The sequence below is a fragment of the Pipistrellus hanaki genome, assembly GCF_964339955.1.
Source record: "Pipistrellus hanaki genome assembly, chromosome: 1".
Classification (NCBI taxonomy): domain Eukaryota; kingdom Metazoa; phylum Chordata; class Mammalia; order Chiroptera; family Vespertilionidae; genus Pipistrellus; species Pipistrellus hanaki.
This window is the reverse complement of record NC_140503.1, coordinates 126,332,945-126,355,038: the sequence shown is the minus strand read 5'-3', so window position 1 is coordinate 126,355,038 and position 22,094 is coordinate 126,332,945. Positions and strand designations below refer to the sequence as shown.

General features: G+C 36.8%; 1 protein-coding gene across 1 annotated transcript in view; it reads right to left on the bottom strand.

Annotated features, from left to right (window-relative positions):
• MYO3A (myosin IIIA) overlaps nt 1-19,155 on the bottom strand; it is a 186,685-nt gene extending 167,530 nt beyond the window's left edge. The window contains exons 1-2 of the mRNA XM_084867969.1: nt 19,080-19,155; nt 18,036-18,120 (exon numbers count right to left, since the gene is read on the bottom strand). The gene's annotated coding sequence lies outside the window, so the exon portion shown is untranslated. The remainder of the gene's footprint in view (nt 1-18,035; nt 18,121-19,079) is intronic.
• Between the last annotated feature and the right edge of the window lie 2,939 nt (nt 19,156-22,094).

Genomic DNA, 22,094 nt, shown 5'->3' with positions numbered 1-22,094 from the left:
AATATACATCAGTAACCAAATGTACTGAGAGTAAAGGAAAATTTTAATTTCAATTCTTTTTGCAAACAGATTAATATGAATTTAATAACGCTTTGTAAGCAAGGCTTGATTTCTATGTTTAATATAGTCCCATATTAATTACTATTCATTCTTTTCAGATTAAAGTAAGAGGTCTATATTTAAATCATTTTATTTACTACTTTATACACAGGTATGAAAATTTTTTAGCATGCTTAGAGATAATAAAATTCAACTTCTTCATAAAAGCAAATCCTCACTTTAAAGTTATTTTTTCTTTTAACACTTCTCTATATAAAACCCAATAAGGGGTCCTTCCACATTGCTTTTAGGAATAAATTTCTTTAACATAATCTACCAGTTCCTTTAACATATGTCTCTTGCTTAATTTTCTAACCTTGTGTATCTACACTTCTCTCATCTACACTAATGAAAGAGAAAGATGCAAATTGACCATGCCTCCGCTATGCCTACCAGCCAATCAGGAGTATGAAAATTAACCCAACAAAGATGGCAGGTTAATTTGCATACATAGGCATCCAGCGGCCTGGGCTCTGAGAACATCCTCAAGACCTAGGCTGCTCTGAGCCTGTAGGCCTGCATGTAGGCTCTGAGCTGCTGGGGTCCCAGAAGCCCTGGCCAGGGTGGGATGGCAGAGGCTTGAGCAGGGCCTGAACGGAGGGGGATTGGCCAGGCCTAAGCTGTGGCACAGGCTTGATCAGAGCTGGGGGCAGGAGAGGGGAAGGCCCTGCCCAAGCTATGGGGGAGGCTTGAGCAGGTGGTGGGGGGAGGAGCGGGACAGGAGAGGGTGCCAGCCTCGGCTTTCCAGAAGACCTGCCTGCCTCTGTGAGCTGCAGAGGAAACACCTTTTCTGACCATTCATTGGCTAAGCTCTCTGTACGCCACTGGAAATGTTTTTGGTAACTTGGGTAATAAGAATCCAAAAAGGTGATCTAGGGTTTATCCACCACACTCCTGAAGGAAAAAACAAAGGTCTGCCGCTGGAGGACTAAGAAATGTCATATTCTGCCATGGCCAGTTTTGCTCAATGGATAGAGCATGGGCCTGCGGACCAGGACTGAGTTTGATTCTGATCAAGGGCATGTACCTACGTAGGTTGCAGGCTCCTCTCTGGCTGGGGCCCAAGTCAAGGCTCATGCAGGAGGCAACCAATCAAAGTGTCCCTCTCACATTAATGTTTCTCTCTGTCTTTCTCTCTCCCACACTCTCTAAAAATCAATGGAAACATATCCTCAGGTGAGGGTAAAAAAAAATTGTTCCCTCTTTACTATCCACTTTCTCCCACAAAACTTCCTAACTGATGCCCCCTTTATAAAAAATGGAACCAATGATATATTCCTTAATTTTCTCATCTCAAAAACTACAAAGCAATGTACATCAAACACAGTGAGTTCATTCAGATCATCAGCAACTGCTATTTGGCCTCCATTAATCTTTTCCTTTGGTTCCTTGTCAGCTCAGACAACTCTTTCTTAGAACAAATCTTTCCTGGCCAACCTATGTAAAAGTAGCTTTCCCCATGACAAGAACATACAGACTTTGTTAATTTTACTGCTGTATCTACAATTCCCAGAACAATGTCTAGCACATAGTAGGCAATCAGTGAATACTGGCTAAATGGGAAAATGTATGTTAATTTGTTAATTCTGCCAGCAGAAATCTTATCTACCTTGTTCAGTTCCAAATCTAATAATGCCTAACTCTTTGCCTGGCAAGAAATAGAAGTTAATATAGCTGTTGAAAAAAGGAATCAATATAATTCTTCAAACAAGTGTTTTTGAAAAATAGGAGAGAAATAAGGATTATAGAGAGCTGAAAAGAATTTTTAAATCTAAACAAAAGTGGGTCTTATTCTGATGCATTATCTGTAAGAGCACATCATCAATTAAATGGCTATGAATACCTGCTAAAACTTATATCACCACATAAAAACATACTTATGAATAGTTCTTAGAACACTTAATTTTTATGAGATGTGTGCCTTTAATCTGAAATGCAAAAATTAAACCACAACAAAGTAGGAAATAATCAGTAATAATCATCCACTTAAGTGATTTCATAATCAATGGCAGGATAACTACTTCTTATATCTATCTACTTGAGTAATGCAAATAGCATTTATGCCATCTATCTAATGTAAAAGTTAGACCAAAAGACTGGCTTAAATCTTGTTAAATGCCTGAAATGGGGGTTTTCAACCATTAGAAACATTTTTCTATGGAATAATTGCTTTCAAATGGTAATATTATGGAACACAATTTTAATTTATGTTATATTAACTATTAGAAATTAACTATTAGTCTTTAAATACACAGATGTAAAAATTTAATTAAAAAGTCCTGAACACCAAGTGAATGTAAAGTATTTTAGAGATAGGAAACTCATGGATAGATAAATTTAAAACTATAATATAGTATGAATACCGATAAATAGTAGAAAAATGCATAAAATGCTATAGTATCCTAGGTCAAGAAGCAATTAATTCTAAAGTGATAATGAAAAGATACAGAAAATAAGCGGTATTAAAATTGAACATTAAACATGATCAGGAGTTTATTTAAAATACAATTTTCTTTTTAAAAGTCCTCAACCAGATAAATATTTTAAGCAGTGCACTGCTTTATTATAAAATAATAATCACAGGAATGAAAAAAGCATAGGCATTTTGAAGTCAGAATATATGTAGTCAAATACCATTAAAAAAAAAAAAAAAACTCCCAGCAAGTGAGTAAAATAAAGCCTTAAATGACTTTCTAAAAGTCAAACATTAAAGAATTTTAAGAATTAAAATAGAAGCAAGTTTTCTGACACCTAAACTATACTTTCCCCACTCTATACAGTTGTTTATTCTCTAAGAATAAAATAAACCATCACAGTTAGTAAACAACTAATTATTTCATGACTACAGTAAATTGCTTCTATATAGCAATAAACATTCATATTTTTCTAGTCCTTTAGCATTCACAGACTAAAATATAATTCTCTAGCTCAAAAAACTAAAACATAATTAAGTTCTTAATTATATAATCATGTGAGCTAAGGGATTATTTCTGTCATATATATTTGCAGTATTTTGACATATGTATTTGCCATAATTCTGAAAAGTTACTTACAAAGTTACATATAAAAAATGAAAAATCGTCTTTTTAAATTGATTTATTATATGTTCAGCTGTTGGGTTCTTTTTCAAGATAGAAAAAAGATCATAATATAATGAAAAAAAGTATCTTACTTTAGGATCTTGACATTCATCTCAACAATTATTTTGATTGCTTTTGTAAACCTGCACTGCTTTATAAAATAAACAAACTGCCTTCATGCTCATTCTAAAACATAGCAGGAATGATCTCCTGAAGGATCATTTAGTTCTCTCTTCCATCTGCCTAGAATGCTCTTTCTCCAGATATCCACATGACCTTCAAGTCTTACATCAGTATCAACAATCTTCTCAATAATTACTATTGAGACCATCCTATTTAAAATCTCTTCCTGCCCCCCTCCACCTCCTCCTGCTTCCCAACTCCTGGTCCCCCTTAACCAGCACTTTTTTCATAGCACTTATTATCTCCTAATACACTGCATCATCTTGTTTATTATGTTTTATTCATTGTTTTTCTACACTATTAGAATGCAAGCTCTATGAGATTGAATGTAAGCTCCATGTGCACAGAAAATGTTATCCAGGTTGTTCACTAATGTATTCCAAATTCAGGCACAGAGGAGGTACTCTTCAAGAATTTGTTGAATATTTGATACAAATGAATAGAATAATACATAATTTTTTTTCAGATGGTTTTACCAGTGAATTCTATCAAACAGGAGACTAGAGATAGAGAAAACAACTGAGAGTATTTATGAAAATATAAAAATTATAAAAAAGAAACCAGCTGATTTCACAAAATAACTGAATTGAAAATTTTCCTAGAGTGGCTCAATATCAGATTTGGATAGAAAGAAGAAAGTCAGTGAACTTGAGAAAAAAGAAGAATGAAGAAAAGTGAATTGAGCTTAAGGGACTTCTGCAACACATCAGGCATTATAATTCATAACTATTATAAGAGTCCTAGAAGAAGAGAGTTATCAAAAGGCAAAGACAAAGGAGGAATCCTGAAAGTAGCAAGAGAAAAGTTTCCTATCATTTTAGGAAATCCTCAATAAGATTTCTCAACAGAAACATTGTAAGTCAGAAGGCAATGGGATAATATACAGGGTGTCCACAAAATATGTATACACACTTTGAATGATTATAAAGTCAGTGTTTATTAATATACAATTAATTGTCATTATCTTATTTATTTTTTTTTAAAATATATTTTATTGATTTTTGTACAGAGAGGAAGGGAGAGAGATAGAGAGTCAGAAACATCAATGAGAGAGAGTCATCGATCAGCTGCCTCCTGCACACCCCCCACTGGGGATATGCCCGCAACCAAGGCACATGCCCCTGACCAGAATCGAACCCGGGGCCCTTCAGTCCCCAAGCCGACGCTCTATCCATTGAGCCAAACCGGTCCCGGCTAATTGTCATTATCTTAAAGAATCTAAAGAAATGAATCCTTTGTTTTGTCAATGCCTGTTTTCAATGGATGAGCATTCTGTTCCAGGCACTGCTGATAACACAAAGCAACGGAATTAAGAATCATTTTGTTCCGTATTTGCGTGCCCTCAATTCATTGACTGTTGTCAGTTTTGTACTATAAACTTTATTTTTTATGTAATCCCATAAAAAAAAGTCTAGTAGTACTTTAGGATAAATTTTTTTTTTTTTGTTCAAAGCTTAGTCTGGCTTCCCCCATTATTTCAAATGAGTTAAACCTGAAAAAAAGTGCAAATTAAGTTAGTGATTATCAGCTATTAAAGTGAGTATACATTTTTAGGACACCCTATATTTTAATGTGCTGGGGGGAACACACCTTGTCATCTGAAAATTTTACATCAGGAAAAACTGTCCTTCAAAAATGAAAAAGAAATGAACATTTTACCAAATAAATCAAAGATAAGGGAGTTTACACTACATGTGTCCTACAAGAAATGCTAAAGAGAGTCCTTTAGCATGAAAGGATGTTAGACATCATATAATGATAAAAGGATCAATTCACCAGGACAATATAACACTTACAATTATATGCACAAAACATCAGAGCTCTAAAATACATGAAGCAAACATTGAGAGACTCAAAGGGAGAAATAATTCTACAATAATAGTACAAGACTTCAATACCCCACCTTAAATAATGGATAGACCATTGAAACAGAGATCAGAATGAAAATAAAATATTTGAACACCACTATATAGCAATTTTTTCTAATACAAATAGACAGAAGACTCCCCCAACAAAAGCAGAATAGACATTTTTCTCAAGGGTACATGAAACCTTCTCTAGGATAGACCATATGTTAGGCCACAAAACAAATCTTCATAAATTTAAAAAGACTAAAAACTTACAAAGTATCATTTCCAATAAAAAATGAAATTAAACTAGAGATCAAGAGCAAAAGGAAAATTGGAAAATCCACAAATATGTGGAAATTAAAACATATGGTTAATCAATGAGTCATACCAAAAATTATAAAATAATCAGAAAATATCTTAAAGTAAATGATAATATAAATACAACCTAGAGCTCTGGCCAGTTTTCTCAGTGATTAGAGTGTTGGCCCATGTATTGAAAGTTATGAGTTTTATTCCAGTTCTGGTCAAGAGTACACATTAGTTACGGGCTTGATCCCCAGTGCCCGTCAGGTTGGGTACAGGAGGTAACCAATCAATGTGTCTCTCACCTCAGTTTTTCTCTCTCTGTCTCTTGCGCTCCCTTCCACTCTCTCTAAACTTCAATAGAAAAAACGTTCTCATGTGAGGATTAACAACAACAACAAAATACAACCTAGAAAAACCTATGGGATGTAGGAAAAGCAGTACTCAGCAGCAAATTTATAGCTATAAAAACATGTTAAAGAAATTTCAAATCAATGACTTTACACCTTAACTATAATTAGAATAAGGGGAACAAATTAAACTTAAAGGTAATAAAATGAAGGATATAATAAATATTAGAGTAGAGATAAATAAAATAGAGAATAAAAAATAGAGAAAATCAAGAATTGATTCTTCAGAAGCAATATTGAAAAGCCTTTCTGTATTGACTAAGAAAAAGAGAGAAGACACAAATAAACTAGAAATGAAAAGGGGACATTATTATTATACTAATTTCACAAAAATTAAAAAAAAATTATAAGATAATACTATGAGCAATTGAATGCCAACATCATAAATAAATTAGACAAAATAGACAAATTCCTAGAAACACACAAACTATCAAAACTGAATCATGAAGAAATAAAAAATCTAAATAGACCTATATCTACTAAGAAAATTATATCAGTAATCAACCCCCTCCCCCCAAATCTCTCAACAAGAATAAAAACAGCCCAGGACTAGATTGCTTCACTGTTGAAGCTACCACACATTTAATAAAGAATTAACACCATTCCTTCTCAAACTATTCTAAAATGTTCAAGACAGGGAATATTTCTTAACTCACTAGATGAGGCCAACATTCCCCTCATAGTAGAGCCGGACAAAGACACTACAGAAAAAGAAAACTGCAGACTAATATCCCCATAAAACACTGATACAGAAATCCATAAAAAGAAATACCAGCTCACTTAATTCAATAGCATATTAAAAGGATAATATACAATGAACAAATGGGATTTTCCTCAAATGAAATAATTCTTCTATTGTATGAAAATCAATGTAATACACCATAATAACTAATTGAAGGCAAAAAACAAATAATTTAAATTGATGCAGAAGAAAACATTTGATAAAATTCAAACACATTTCAAGATAAAACAACAAACACTCAAAGTAAAAATAGAAAGAAACTACCTGATTATACCTAGTAAGAAAGACCATATACTGAAAAACTTCAGCTAACATCATACACAGTGGTGAAAACTGAAAGCCTTTTCTTTAAGATCAGAACCAGTCAAGAATACCTACTTTAGCAATTTCTATCCCAAACAGTACTGGCAGTCAAATAAATAAATACAAGGTATTCAAACTGGAAAAGAAGAATAAAATTATTTCTGTGGCTGGTTCGGCTCAGTGGATAGAGTGTCAGCATGCGAACTGAAGAGTCCCAGGTTTGATTCCGGTCAAGGGCATGTACCTTGATTGCTGGCACATCCCCAGTAGGGGGTGTGTAGGAGGCAACTGATTGATGTTTCTCTCTCATAGATATTTCTAACTCTCTATCCCTTTCTCTTCCTCTCTGTAAAAAATCAATATAAAAGCTCTAACTAAATCCCAAAATATAAGAACTAAGATACAGGAAATAAAAAAAAGATACAGGAAAAAATGGAGAAATTCACAATTTTAGTGGCTGATTTTCACATATCTCAGTAATTCCTGGATCAAGTGGACAAAAGAATTTGTAAAAATAAATAAAATTTAAATAACAAAATTAACAAGGAAAATTTAATGGATATAATGGAATATACATGAGATCTTATAACAAAAAATCAATAATAATAAAAGCATAATATACTAATAAGACCAAATGTCCTTCCAGACATCCTTCCAGACCTTCCAGATGAAGCCAGGGCTGTGAGGGAAGTGGATCATGGGTGCCTGCCAGCAGCCGGAGGGAAGCCCGGGTCCCGGGTGCCAGAAGAAAGCCGGTGCCAATAGCTGGGGGAAGGAAAGCCTACTCTTGCATGGATTTCATTCATCGGGCCTCTAGTAAATAGATACTCTCCCTGAGAATCTATAACTCCAACACAGTTAAATAGACAACATGGAGGGACCTGGACATTATTATGCTGAGAAAAATAAGCCAGTCAGAGAAAGATAAGAATCACATGTTCTTGTTCATATGTGGAATTGCTGGGACTGACCACAGATGAATTGATTACTCTGACACATAGTATTTCTGTGAAAGAGAGGCTAAGGGGCTGGTTGGAAGGAGGCACCTAAACAGCCTTAATTACCTGCCTTGTTAGGCTTTTATTGTAACAACAGCTTGAACTAAAATTAACCTCTCAGCAGGGTAAGTATCCTTGAAAAAGCATATGCTTCCACAAGGTCAGGTCTTAAAGACTAAACACAGAGATTTTAGCAAAACACCCAGGGACTTGGACTTCTTTGGAAAAGTCAAGGCCAGGGCTGTTGCCGAAGTTCCCCTTAAAAGTCCCCCAACCTTTCAGAGACTCCTTCTTACAGACTTTCCAACCAAGTCCTGTGTTTCCCCACAGGAATCTAAAAAACAAAATAAACTGATGAACAAAACAGATCCTGAGACATAGAAACATAGAACAAAATGTTGAATCCCAGAGGGAATGTGGTGGGCGGTGGGGGGGTGGGTAGGAAGAGATCAACCAAAGAACTTATATGCATACTAGAAGCCCAGTGCATGAAATTTGTGCACTCACAGGGATCCCTCAGCCCAGCCTGTGCCCTCTCGCAGTCCGGGAGTCCTTGGGAGATGTGCAACTGACGACTTAGGCCTGCACCCTGTCAGTCAGACATCCTTAGCACTGGTGTGGAGGTGGGAAAGGCCACTGTGCTCTCCAATCATGAGCCCAGCTAGGCCAGTCATGAGCCCAGCCAGTCATGAGGGCTTCTGGCTGAGCGACACAACGCCTGTTGAGCATCTGGCCCCTAGTGGTCAGGGCCTGTCATAGCAACCTGTCATTCCAACATTCGGTTGATTTGCATATTAGCCTTTTTTTATATAGGATATACATAACCCATGGACACAGACAATAGTGTGGTAAAGACTTGGGGCGGGGCTGGAGCTCAGGTTCCAGCTACAAAAAGGGACATCTGAAATACTTTCAACAATAAAGATAAATTTAAAAAGCAAAAATAAAAATAAAAAATGAAAGGTAAGTTTTTAAGAATCTATACAATAGAATATTTTTAAAAGCCCTCCTAAATAATGCAAGAGTCAAAGAGGAAGCATAATGACAATTTTAAAGCAAACTTAAAATGATAATTTCAACATCCCCAAATTAATTAATGCAATACACCACACTAACAAATGAAAAATAAAAAATATATGATCATCTTAACAGATACTGAAGCATTTGATAAAACTCAACCTCCATTTATGACAAAAACTCTCAACAAAATGGATATAGAAGAAACATACTTTAAGATAATAAAGGCCATGTATGACAAGTCCATAGCTAACATCATGTTCAACAGTTCAAAGCTAAAAGTTTTTCCTCAATAATCAGGAACAAGACAGGGCTGCCCCTTCCTACACTTTTATTCAACATAGTACTGAAAGTCCTAGACATAGCAATTATACAAGAAAGAGAAATAAAAGGCATCAAAATTGAAAAAGAAGAAGTAAAACTATAGCTATTTGCAGATAACATAATATATATAGAAAATTTTTAAAAGTCCATCAAAAAACTATTAGAATTCATAAATGAATCCAGTAAAGTTGAAAAATACAAAATCAATATACAAAACAATTTGCATTTCTATTCACTAATAACAGACTATTAAAAATAGATATTAAGAAAACAATCCACTTACAATTGCATAAAAATACATAAGAATAAATTTAACAAAAAAAATGAAAGAACTATACACTGAAAACTATAAGACATGATGAAAGAAATTGAAGACACAAATAAACTGAAAGATGTTCTATACTAGGGGTGTTGAACTCAATCAGAGAAGGGGCCAAAATCTAAAATCCAGCCTAAATCGCGGGCCGAATGGTTTACTGAACAGTCATAAACTGACAATGTTAACCAGAAATGTGAATTTAAAATGAGTGAAACAATCTTTTCCTTAGCAGTGCTGTTAACCAACTCACATGCTATCAAGCAAAACAGTAATATTGGTATCAAGCAAAACAGTAATATTGGAACGTACCTAAAATGCTCATTGTTTTGTTTTCTGGCTAGATGTCTGACACCGTTTTCCCCGGATCAATGAGTCAATGTTCGGTTTTATTTCTTGGGCTGTAGCAACCCGCAAAACAGCATGGAGGTTGTCATCGGTAATGCGTGATCTGTGCTTGTTTTTGTTCAGATTCATTATTGAAAACATCTGTTCACAAAAATAGGTGCTCCCGAACATGGATAGAATACGGGCAGCATGAAGTCGGAGCTCTGGCATTGAGTCAGGGGGCAGTAGAGGGTAGAAGTCCTCAATTTCAACATCCTGAAACCTTGATTTCAGGCCACTGTCAGACTGAAGCTCGATTATCTCCATCTGAAGGTGATGGGGCACATTGTTGACATCAACTGTAAAAGGATTGGCAAAGATGTCAAAGCCTGAGTGCTGTGTTCTAAAGTCAGAGAAGCGCCGCTCAAATTCACTTAGTAAACGGCTAACTTTGGTAGCCAGCCGACTGCAAGGAAAAGTACCAGAAATAGTGGTTGAGATACTCAAACAAACGGGAAAGTGGGCAAGATTGTCCTGTTCCAGTTGGGACTTCCATAGTTGAAGTTTACGCTGGAATGCTGTGATCATGTCAGACATCTTCGTGATGACTTGTTTGCGTCCCTGCAGCTTCAGATTCAGTTGGGCGAGATGCTCGCATATGTCACACATCATAGCAAAATCACATAGCCAGGCGGGATCCGACAGTTCAGGCAAGGGCTTTCCTTTACTTTCCATGAAAAGAGCAATTTGTTCTCTGAGCTCAAAAAATCTTTTGAGGACTGCGCTCTTGCTCAGCCATCTTACTTCTGTGTGGTATGGCACGTCTCCATGCTCTGCACCCACCTCCTGTAAAAACTGCTGGAACTGGCGATGATTCAGGCCACGTGCCCGTATAAAGTTAATAGTTTTAATGACTGTGGTCATTATGTCATTCATGTCCAGAACTTTTCCACACATAGCCTCTTGGTGGATAATGCAATGATAAGTAATCAAGGGTGTGTGGCAGTGACTTTTTTGCATTCTTTCCTTCATTAGTCCAACCAAGCCTTTCTTTTCTCCGCACGTTGAAGGTGCGCCATCGGTAGTTAGCCCACCAACTTTTCCCAGGGTAATTTAAAATTATTTATAGATTTCTCCACAGCCTCAAATATATCTCTACCAGTCATCCTCCCATGCATGGCAGCTACATCCAAAAGTTCCTCAGTGACAGAGAGGTCGGTCTTCGTAGCACGTATAAAGATGGACAGCTGCACTGTATCAGTGTTGTCTGTGCTTTCATTGATAGCAAGTGAAAAAGCGAGATAACTGCATGCCTGTTCGGCCAGCTGTGATGATAGATTTCCTGAGAGTTCTTGAACTCTATCTGCAATGGTGTTTCTTGACAAACTGACATTTTGAAAACTCTGTATCTGGTCTGGGCATACTTGCTCACACACTTTTAGCATGCATTGCTTCAAAAAGGTACCCTCTGAAAAACACCTTGAAGTACGGGCAATTTCTTCAGCCACTATAAAGCTTGCTTTCACTGCAGCATCATTTTTCGCTGTAGCCTTTGTAAACATTTGCTGCTGTGATTGTAGTTTGCCTTTTAGTTCTTTAAAAATTTTATGCTTTCCTTCCAAAGTATATTTGCCATACTTAACATTATGTTTGGTGTCAAAATGACGACGTATATTGTACTCTTTCATTACCGACACTGTCTCATAACACAATATACACACTGGTTTGCCCTCTCTAAGCACAAACATGTATTCATTTTCCCATTTGTCATTAGATTGTCTGCCTTCACCGTCAACTTTTCTTTTCCTGGACATTTTGGGATCAATATTGGCAGTAAAAGATGTAGTTTATTGGAAATCTGCGTTAGAAGGAAAAAGTTGAAAACTGCACAGGGATAGCTTGATTTGGCAGATGGAGTGGAGAAAAAAAAAGTCAGTCAATAAATGCCTGGCTGGGTACAGATAGCAGATTCTGTTGCAATTTTTATGCCTGCACTTTATGCCAGGAACTGGCAGCTTCTGCTGTGTATTTTTTATGCTCGCACACTCACTCTCTCCTCTGCTCTGCCACCCGCACAACCACATCGGATGCCGGACTATAGGTCACACCTCCTGAATTTCGCGTGACTTGTTATCTATGCGCATGCGTAATAGATAGCAAGTACGGTGGCCGGCGAGGCGGCCGGCGAGATCACAAGCCTCCTATGTCACCGGGAGTCATTGTGATGGAATGCAGCAGAGTGCAGTGATGACAGCGCGGTGCGGGCCACATTGCAAGGCCTGGCGGGCCGGATTTGGCCCGCAGGCCTTGTGTTTGACATGTGTGTTCTATACTCATAGATTAAAAGAATTAATATTGCTAAAATGCTTATCCTACTCAAAACAATTTATAGATTAAATGTGATCCTTATTAAAATTCCAATGACAGTTTTCATAGAAATAAAACAAACAATCCTAAAATTTGTATATAACAAAAAATCTTAAAATAACCCCATACAATACCTAGAATAAGCAAAAAAGCAATCTTTTTTTAAAAATATATTTTATTGATTTTTCACAGAGAGGAAGGGAGAGAGATAGAGAGTTAGAAACATCGATGAGAGAGAGTCATCGATCAGCTGCCTCTTGCACACCCCCTACTGGGGATATGCCCGCAACCAAGGTACATGCCCTTGATTGGAATCGAACCCGGGACCCTTCAGTCCCCAAGCCGATGCTCTATCCATTGAGCCAAACCGGTCTTGGCCAAAAAAGCAATCTTGAGAAAGAAAAACCAAGTTGGAAGAACCATGCTCCCTTATTTCAAACTATATTACAAAGCTACAGTCATCAAAACAGCGTAGTAGTGGAATAAAAACAGATACAGAGATCAATGTTAAACCTATAAATTGCAGTCAATTAATTCAAGACAAAGGAGCCAAGAATATACAATGGGAAATGGACAGGTTCTTTAATAAATGGTTTTGGGAAATTGGATAGTCACATGCAAAAGAATAAAACTGGACACAAAAATTAACTCAAAATATAAAGACTTGAATATAGGACCTGAAACCATAAAACTCCTAGTAGAGTACAGAGGCAGTAAGCTCCTTTACATTGGTCTTGACAATAATTTTTTTTTAAAAGATATAACATCAAAAGCACCACCAACATAAGCAAAAATAAACAAGTCATCATCAAATTTAAATCCTTATGCACAGCTAGAAAACTATAAATAAAATAAAAAGGAAACTTACTAAATGGGGGGAAATATTTGCAAATCATATATCTGATATATTTGCAAATTATATGTATAACCATTCAGTAGGTTAATATCCAAAATATATAAAGAACTCCTCACACAACTCAAAAGCAAAAAAGCAAAACAAAACAAAAACACACACACACAAGCAAAGAAATAAAAAAAAACAAACCCCAAAACAAATAATCTGATTTAAAATAGGCAGAGGATCTGAATAGACGTTTCTCCAAAGGAGACATACAGATACCCAACAAGTACATGAAAAGATGCTCAACATCACTAATCATCAGAGCAATGCAAATCAAAATCACAATGAGATATTACCTCATACCTATTAGAATGACCATCAAAAAGATAAGAAATAACAAGTGTTGGAGAGAATGTGAAAAAAAGAAAAACTTTGTAAACTATTGGTTGAAATGTAAATTGCAGCCACTACAGAAAACAGTAGAAGGTTGCTCAAAACATTAAAAATCTAACTTTTATATGATCTAACAATTCCATTTCTGAGTACTTATCCAAAAAAGACAAAATCACCAACATGAATAGATAAATGCAACCCATATTCACTGCAGCATTATTTATAATTGCCAAAATATGGAAACAACCTAAGTGGCTTTCAAAGGATGAATGGATAAAGAAAATGTAAGATATAATATATTTGTATTATATTAATTAATATTAATATATATTAATAACATATAAATTTGTTTATATTTATATATAACGTTCAGCCATAAAAAATAACAAAACCTTGCCATTTGTAACTACATAGATGGACCTTGACAGTATCATGCTAAGTGAAATAAGTCAGACAGAGAAAGGCAAATACAATACTATTTCACTTATATATAGAATCTAAAACAAGACAATACAGAAAAAACAACAAGAAGCTCACAGATACAGAGTAGAGATTAGAGGTGTGGGAACAAAATGGGTGAAGGAAGTCAAAAAGTACAAACTGCCAGTTAGCAAATAAATAAGTCATGAGGATGCAATGTACAGCATGGCAACTAGATTTAATAATATTGTATTACATATTTAAAAGTTTCTAAGAAAATAGATCTTAAAAATTCTCACTACAAGGAAAAGAAATTCTGTAACTGTGTATGCTGAAGAGTGTCAATTAGACATATTTTGGTGATAATGTCACAATATATACAAATATGGGATCATTATGTGCATACCTGAAACTAATATAATATATGTCAATGCCTCAATTTAAAAATTAATAATAATGAAAATACTAGTCATCAAAATGTGGGGCAGCTAAAGCAGTATACAGGGGAAAACATATAGCCTCAAATTATATATTGGAAAGGAAAGAAGGCTAAAAATTATGTTTGGAAAAAAGAAAGAGCAGAAATTAAAGAAAGACATTATAAGATATAAGACTGATTAGAGGATTGATAAAGATAACAGTTCTTCAAAGGGAGTTTCTTAAAAAATTGACAAACTGTGTTAAGACTGATCAAGAAAAAAGAAAGCAAGAATAAGTACAGGTGAGCAACATTAAGGATGAAGAGACTAACAAATTACAGCTAAAATGATTATTAAGGGATATAATTTTATATCAATAAACTTAAAAACTAATTAAATGGGCAATTTTCTATAAATAATATCATAAAAGGAAAAAACAGAAAAAGAAAACTGATTTTTTTGGTAGTTTGCATTAATTGGTCCTCATACTTCTAACATTTAATTCTTAACTCATCTAATCTTTGAGGAGAATAGATAAATTAATGACAGAAAAGAATCACTCTTTCCAAGTAATTCATAATACTTTAGATGTAATGACCAAATTTATTAGTAGAAGGGGCTAGAAACCCTATTTAGGGATCACCACTTCATAAATGAACATGAACACATTTTTCCTTTCTAATATAATACAATCTTTAATCAAACTCAATTGTTAACTTTCCCAGAACACATTCAGACAACACCATTTCTCAATGAAATGCAATTTCCCATTATACCCATGATATAAAACACACTAAGAAAGCAGCAGATGGCTTTTGTCAAAACCAAACAATATTTGAATACTGACATTCTTATTTTTAAAAACATTTTATATATATTTACTGTAGAATATTATTAAAAGATCCTTCCCTTGTGCCAAACTGCTTAAACTGCATTAAATAAGGTTTACGTTATATTCAGAAGCTCTTGCCTACCATGGAAGAACATCAGCAAGTCAGCTACAGAACTTGTGTCTCTCCACATAAAGCTAGAAGGATCTCAACACAGAAATCAGGTCACATTATTTCCCTGACAAAAATCCTTCAAAACCCACATTCTTACCATGTCCTCCAGACCCAGAATGATTTGGCCCTTTCTGATCTCCCTTAACCCACCCTATGTTTTTCTTCACCATTAATAGTGACTTCAGCCTCAACTGCCTTTTAATTTTTCTTAGAGTATTGTAAGCGCTTTTCTACTTCAGTACCTCCTTGATATCTTTGTTTAGATGTTTTCCCCAATTTTCTGCTTGGCCATCTTGAACTTTTCTCCTACATAGTCACATATAGTTGCTACATTCACAAATAAACTACATCAGATTAATTTATTCTATAGATCATTCTCTTGGTATGATTATGAAAGTAAGAAAATAAAGCCTACAAAATGCAAGTTTGCCATGTAAAACAAGCTTCCAGAGACAACGGGTCCAATCACCAAATAAAGGTATCTCCTTTTTCACAGAACTTTAAAACTTGGATTCACAGAAACTCTGGTCTAGCTTAACTACAGACTAGATGAACTGGACACATACCCTTTCTGCTTTTCAAATGATAACAAAGCATGGTTTAAAACAGATGTTGTCTGTTTATATATATGGCCTTTCTGAATAAGGAATAACCAATGTTTTGTTCCCTTTAATTTACTTTATAATGTTTTGTAAAGAGAGAGGGAAAGTCTTCTTATGTACTTTATACATGTATTCTTTTTTCTACCACTCATTTTATCATTTTGTAATTGTAGGGATAAAAGTAGTTGCTAAAAATAAATGCTGGAACCAAAAGAAATGCTATCTTTTCCTAGGAAATTTCTCCATATTTAAAAACTGGCATTAGTGAGAACCTTAAGAACACTAGAAGTTTCATTGTCCACAGCTATAAAATGGAATAATGATGTATGTCTGAACTTACTTTCAGAACTGATATAAGTATCAAAATGAGTTTTAGGAGGAGATGCTTTGTAAATCGTAACACAGGATTACTCTTTTCCTTTTCTAAAAAGCATCCAAGTTGGGTTATAGCTATGGCCACAAAAATTTCTGAATCAGAAATCACAATTTGAAAATATCTTCAGGGGCAGTGGAGGTAAAATACACGAGTGAAGCACATCTAGAAGAAATAAAAGGGAATGGAGGCATTGTGGCAAAGTGGAGAGTATATATCTCATCCAAAGTGGAAAACCACATCTGGCTTCAGTGCTGGCAGTTGCAAGCCCTGCCTTGCCTTGTCCTCTTGTTTTTCAGGAGAAATTAGGACTTAAAGTTTACTAATTTTAGAACATTGGTAAATAATTTTAAAGCATTCAATGAAAGTACTGAGCTGACCCAAATAAACATATCTGAAGGCAAAATTCAGCCTTTATGCTATCAGTCTATGACATTAACCTGGGGTTTTGTGTTCTTTGGCCAGAAATGGCCAATAAACATAAAGCTCTCCACAGGGTGTAATCATCCTCAGAGAGAAGGGGAAATGGATAATAACAGTGGCTAGCATTTTTCTGGCTGCCTGCTATATGCCAGGAACCTACTGTGCTTATATGTGCACTGTGTCATTTAATACTCATAAGAAAACTTTCAGGAAGGCATTACTGTAACCCCCAATTTCAGAAAAGAAAACTGAGGGTTAGAGAGAGTTCTTAAGGCCATAATGCTGGTAAAGGGAAAAGTGAAGAAACAAACCAGGTCAAAGTCCATGGTCGGAATGTAATGTTCACTGATCCTGATTTCAGTTCAAAAGAGTAATACTGCCAGCTTGAGGTTCCTGACCCTCCCGGTACCCCCAAAGTGGTCAGGGGCCTTCTGTGAATTAGTCTGAAAGCCCCATGGAAACCTCCTATTAACCCTGTAATGGATGACTGTTTGTTTCCTATTACCCAGGGAAGAGAGTTTGTTAGATACAATCTCTCATATTATTGATTCAAGGGGTAAACAAACCAAGAGTTCCTTGTTATGTTTTGTTTTGTTTTGTTTTTTAAAGAGTTGGAAGTGACTAGGTTAGGAGCACCAATATTACAGAAATTATTAAAATGCTAAAACATTTTTACATCAAAACTTTATATGATTTACACTTATGTAATCTAAAGTATATTTTTTACTTTCAAATCTTTACTTTTTATCAAACTATTAGTAATAACTAGCGATTTTCAAATATTTAGAATTTGACAGATAAAAGTTACTTTTCAAAGAATATTTGCACAAAAATTTAGGCTAGTAAAAACACAGTTGAAAAAGGGCAGTGCTGGATGATGCCATCCTATTAGGTGATGTGACCAAAATCTCTGCTCATAGCTCTACTAAGCTGGTATTAGAGATCACCAAATCGAATAATTTACTTTGCACTTTTTTTTTGTTCCCAACAATAATAATAAAAAAGGACCAAGACGAATGAGAGTAATTTTTCACATGCCAGACATCACATCAATATATTCATAAAGAGTAGATTATCTTTGAAAGCTAATATGTCTCTCAATTTTCCCATTTAAAAACAATTATCTTTGATAATGTAATAAAAATCAATATGGCACGAATAACTTGCACCATCATTTATCTGTCAAAACTTGACACTTCGGCTCTAGCAAATCCTGAAAATCTGTCAACGTTACTACCCACCTTTAGCAAAGCTTGAATGCAATGCATAATAATGCTCCAATATCAAGACTGAGCAAGTGTCCAGGCAGCAGCTGTGATCCTGGGCCTGTAACACAGAACAAAAAAGTCGTGGTGTTACAAGGATAAGCATTCAGGATCTGGGGAAAGGAATTAGAAGTTGAACTTAGAACCATGTAGGCAGTATGGCAAGACTACAATTTACTCCTCAGTTTTAGCATTTTTACATAACATGGAACACGGAGCATCTCATCTTCTGGGCCTGCATAGAAGAACTCTGAGGTTGTTCTAGTTATACTGGAGCAGTGTGAATCATAAATATGTTTAAGCGGCATTGAAAGCACCTATGCAATCACCAAGAAACTGGAGACATTAAAATCCACGAGGATTTGGCAGGTTTTCAAAAAATCTTAAACAAACAAACAAACAAACAAAAACACCACAATTTCAATGCCATCACAAAGGCTACTTCAAGGCTAATGCCCAATTACCATCCTAAAAATAATAAAATTTAAAAGCAATTTATTTCTATTTTTATTCTTTTACATTTCTCGTAGGAAGAATTTACCAAGGGGTACAGAAACTGCTGGGGTACAGAGCAAGGCTGTTCTGGAGCAAGTTGAACTGCTTGCTGGTAGGACTTCTCTATTCCTCAGTGATTTTATCTGCGCCTCCTCCTTACAGAGAACACCTGGCAGGTGCCTTTTGAGGAGCAGGGACCCCAGCTCCGCCAACCTGCCCTGGAGAGTCCACCCTGAGCAGCTGTTCCCTCCGTGGACCCCGCGACGCGGCCGCCATCAGGTGGGTTCTCCCCTCCAGCTCCCCGCCTCTCCCCGTCGTGGGTTCTCGCGCGCCCCTCACGCTCTCCCTCGAGTCCAGCCTCACGTTCTTCGCGTTTCCCCCCCAGATCCACCTGTGGTCGGGCTGCCCGGGCCGGCGCGGTGCTTTCCTGTTCTCAGAGCCCCGCTCGCCCCGCACGCCTCTGTGGCCGCGGGGCCCGCTGCCTCCCCGTGGGCCCCGCCCCGTCCCCGGCGGCCAGCCCGCTACCTGCGCTGCAGCCGGAGCTCCCCACTCCCTCCCGGGCGCAGGTGGCTGCGCTCCCCGCCGGGAGGGAGGTCCGGGCGGCCACGGGGGCGGAGGTCTCCGGGGAGTGGGGCAGAGCCTCCAGCCGGGGGCGGGCCCAAGGTCGGGGGAGGAGTTGACCCGGGACCCGTCCCCGTGGAGGGAATCCTCTTCCCGCCCCGCGAGCCGCGGCTCCGAGACCTCAGGGGAGGCAGCGCCCTCCGAGGGCGCTGGGCTGGCGGCCCGGGCTGCGCGGGCCCCCCTGGCCAGGCTCCGGGGAGGAGGAGCACGGCGCCCGGGATCCCTGTGCCTTCTCGGACAGGCCATTGTCCCAGCGCAAAGTAAGCTTTTAAGGCGCAGTGCCTTCCCGCCAAGAACGTCCCTGAACTACCTGGAGCAGCTTCCGGGAGGACAGCTCTTGCTTGGCAAGCTCCTTCGCGGAAAACAAGCATGGGTTTTGATCATGAGATCACCCCCAGACACCACTGTTGGTTTACTGTTGGTTTAAGGAAGTTTGAGCTCAGGATGAAGGCAAGGCAGTAACTTTGCCTTCCTGGACACCTGTTAATCACCAACCCTCTCACTGGTTCCTTGTGGTGGGTTCTGTCCTCCTGGTCTCTTGACAAGCAGGGCTCATTGGTCCAGGCTGACCAGATTCCCCTGAACAGCCTCAAGGAACACTTTGGGCATAGTTATGCCTTGCCCCTCCAAAGGTGAAACCACAATCAAAATGTCCTCTGAGTCTCTTAACAATCTAAAAGGGTCTGTCATTCATGATGTCGTCTAAATGAGACCAAAAAGAGGCCATCCAGCTCTAATCGGTGCATCTATCTTAAGAAAAAGCGTGATCACTTGAACAGATGCCCAAACGGCATTCAGCATATTCAAGATCCTCATAACAAGTCTCTGAAATGTAGAAATTGGACAGTGGATTTTTCTCAGAATACTATCAATATATATCTCATCTGATGATATCACAGAATACTGAGAATATCGTATCCATACTCATGTTATATAGCCAGATTCAAATTGCAAGGGGTTTCTTTTAAAGACATTGTACCAAATATATTATTTAACAGAAGAATTAATAAAGATAACAAGTGGCTCCATATAAAATAAAATAGCCAACAATAACCAATTAAAATGCATTGGAAAAAGTGGAGTCCATTCACAATAGAACAAACCACAAAATAATTAGTACTAATAAAAACAAGAAATGTGGGGAGATTAAAAAAAAAAAAAAGAACGTAGAAATACTGAAAAATTATTTATAAAATATTTTATTACTTGGAGAGACATAGGATATCCACAAGTGAGAAGACAACATTTTAAATACATAATTACTACCTCTCAAATTAAGAGGCAAAGAGATTCTAGAATTCATCTGAGAAACTACACAACCAGAATAACTTAGATCAGTGGTTCTCTGTGGGTGGCTTGTGAGCATATGAGGTTCCCAGAAGCCCCTTTAAAGGGTTCACAGGCTCAAAATTGCTTTCATAATAATATTGACTTTTAAAAACTCTCCATTCACTCCCATTCTTTCACAAGTACACAGGGAAGTTTTCCAGTGATAGCACAACAAGTTGAATGTAGAAGTAGGTAGATCTTCTGTTACTCAAGACATTCAGAAAATTTGCAAGAATGTACTAATAAAACATGCCATTTCTACCACTAAATTATTTTTATTTGGTAAACTGTAGTTATTTTTCATAATGTATTTACTAGTGTTTTAAATTCAATTTTATAATAAATATATTTTTAATTTCTCAGTTTTAATTTCTGATATGGTAAATATCAATAGCTAGAACACATAAACAAAAGTTCTTTGGTGTCTTCAATTATTTTTAAGAGTGTAAACCTGAAGACCAAGACATTTGAGAACCATTTAATAACAATGAAAAACGACACACATTTATTAAACTCTAATAATTACGAGTATGACACTCACACAGGAATAGAACAATGTGTCCAAACCAATGGGCCTAAGACTGTCAAAGATGAAACCTCCAGTCTCACAGTCAGGTTTACTGACACATTGCAACCGTGGACACTGGCCACCAGAGTAACCGGGGGTTGAGTTTTAATGGGCTCCAAGAAGATCAGGCCTGGGAATAGAAGCATCAACTTGAGGCTTGTACAACAAAATAGGCACAGGTGTCCAGTTTCCTTGTGTAAGTGTAGAAAGTTGTTTGCAGAAACGCCTTATCTGGAGCTCTGCACCTGAGTTGTAAATCAAGACCATGTCTTTGTGTCACAGCAAGTTAGAACCTCCATGCAAGAACAGGATGTTTCTTGGTTTAATTTAAAAAAATCAAACCCTCTGCCAAAACTGGTTTGGCTCAGTGGATAGAGCGTTGGCCTGCAAACTGAAGGGTCCCAAGTTCAATTCTGGTCAAGAGTATGTTCCTTGGTTGCAGGCACATTACCATCGGAAATATTTTTTTCTTTCTCAAAATTAATTAATTAAATAGTCCCAAAGCACTTGCTGATAGATATAAGAACTTCAAAGCTATAAAAAGCAATATAGGAAAAAAAATTATTCAGGAAATAATTTTAGGACTAGTGGTTGGCTTTTAGGAAATACTGTATGTTATTAGATCATTGTCACATCATGCACAAGATAAATACCATAAGGATCAAAAAGTTAAATTTAGCATATCAAATCAAAAGACTAGAAAAAATTTAAAATTAATGTCTATCTGGATGGAAAAATAGTTTATGTTTAAAAGTAATTATGTAGGGAAATAATTGTTAAATTTAATTCAAAAATTTGGAATGCCCCCCAAAATATCAACCAAAACCAACAAAAACCAACAAACATGTAGAGGGAGACAAAACTCTAAAGGAAATAAGTGCAATGGGTCAGATAGGGTTCATATCTTTAACCCATAAAAAAAAGTGTACTGAGATGGATAAGCAAAACACCAGGACTTCCAAGAACACTGCATAGAAATGGTAAGTGCTACAAAAGAGGAATGGGCAGTCTTCACCAGTGAG